Raw genomic sequence first — 2,290 nt, 5'->3', positions numbered from 1 at the left:
AATAATATTAATAACATTTTGTGGGTAGGGGTGCGGTTCATATTAGATAGGAAATCGCCTTAGGGTATGGCAGCGTGTCAATGGCGAAAATCATACATTTTCACAGGTGTGGGTGGAGCCACGTGACTTGTGACGTCACACCGCACACACTGGTGAGTTCAAAGCTTTATATCTCTTATTTTTTAGTTTTAGAATTCAGACATTTCCTACAAAATCATTAATGTAACTGTAAATAATTTCATTCTGAACCATTAATTTCCTTTTTCCTGACATTTTACGATATGAATGTGACATTTAGGAATTGTACACATAAAAAATGTACGTGTTATTGAACTTAACGTGAAAGAGAATTTCAACAAGCGGATCTTGATGATCTTTAAATCTCCTTTTTTTGAATTCCTAAAATTCGGATTTGAATGACATGATGCCCAAAAGGACATCCGTGACGTTTGTTGAATATAGCGGATACTAGGTAGGATGTTTTAAATCCTTTCTTATCTGTTCCTTAGGGGTGGAATGTTGGAGTAAACAACATAAATCATCTGCACAACATGACTGTTTAAGGAGCGTTGGGGTAGCCTAGTGGTTAAAAGATCCGGACACGATTCGCTACATGGGTACCATGTGGGAAGCTCATTTCTGGTGTCCCCCGCCGTGATATTGCTGCAATATTACTAATAGCGGCGTAAAACTAAATTCACTCACTATATTCTGAAGAATCCACGACGGTGCTTATGACACCATCCACTTGCGATAATATTGACTGGTTAAGCGAGGATGGGATCGCTCTTCTGCCAAGTAGCCTAGTAATCTCACTCACACTGACTTTCTTGTTAAATCTACAATTCCTGCCCATGATTTTACGTGAAGATGTCAGCACTTATGCTCATGACATATCTGTGGCCTTGTTATCAAATGGGGCCCAGGACATATAGATAAACACGCTTTTCAGAACATGAATCATGCCACTTCCGGTGCCATCCTTCTAAAATTCTAAAAACCCATGCTTCGTGTAAGAGGCGACCAACAAGAGCGGGCGGTCAAGCTCACTGACTTTCTTGACAAATGTCATCATACCCCAAGTGAGTACATCGATGCTCATACTGTTGATCACAGGATGTCTGGTCCGGACTCGAATATTTACAAACCTGGGATTCTGCTGAGAACGGCATTAAACAACAAACCAACAACCAACCAACATCCTGGTTACAAATGTGCAGACCATTCTATAAATAATTCTACCAGCAATTAAACGGATAATGATATGTACGATAGTGTAGTTATTTCTAACGGGTGGTACTATGGACAGTTCTCTTCTGAATTTGGTTCCCCTCTTAGTAACACAGCGACCATTCAGTAGATACTTTCATGTGCACTTCTAATGACACACGTGGGTACCGCAGTTGGTACTGCTCTGGACGATTTAAGCTGGGATTGTAGGGGGACTTCAACAGATAATTCTATTGGTGAGTCTGTTGATAGTGTGTACATCTTTGAATGAATTTGAGGTCCAGTTCGGATAATTATATCGACGGTACTAGTAGCGAGGGCTACGATTGTCTCTCGGATAATCATGTGGGCAATTTCAGGCTTAATTATATGGATTAATGTTGGGTTAATCCTTTGGCAGCAACTGTGGATTCTCCTGGCAATTCGACCAACTCTTGGTTTCAGTTCTCCGTCCGTATGATTTTCACAGCTCCTTTGCCCCTCACACCAAACGGAATCCGTTCCGGTGGTTAGTGACATCTGAAATTTCAGCTGAACTTTGCATATATTATATAATTCAAGTGATCATTCCATTTACGAATAGGTGAAGATCATTTTAGAATTGGTTTTGAGCAACCCATGATTGTCGTAAGAAGCGACTAACAGGATTGGGTGATCAGGCTCGCTGACCTAGTTAACACACCGTATCCCAAATGGGTAGATCGATGATCATGATGTTGATCCCTGGAAGCCTGGAATGTCTGGTACAGATTCGATAATTTACAGACCGCCGACTTATAGCTGGAATATTGCTGAGTGCGGAGTTCAACAACAAACCCATTCTATTTACGACCCAATGATCTGTGGATTGTGCGGGTTTTATGGACGACATTGTGGATAATTCCACAATGTCTTGTAATCGTACCTGTCTGAAATATGTTAGGAGGTTGTGTATATTCTTGACTAGTTAAGCGCATGACACGTCCACGGACCCGAGTGGTCTATGCTATCCATATCAAAAGACATACAACCTGAAAAGTTCCTCAAAGACATTCAAGAACACAATGCTTTTCTGTAAATT

Source organism: Haliotis asinina, chromosome 11 (genome assembly GCF_037392515.1).
Source record: "Haliotis asinina isolate JCU_RB_2024 chromosome 11, JCU_Hal_asi_v2, whole genome shotgun sequence".
Classification (NCBI taxonomy): domain Eukaryota; kingdom Metazoa; phylum Mollusca; class Gastropoda; order Lepetellida; family Haliotidae; genus Haliotis; species Haliotis asinina.
The sequence above is the reverse complement of the archived record's forward strand: the minus strand, read 5'-3'. Positions refer to the sequence as shown.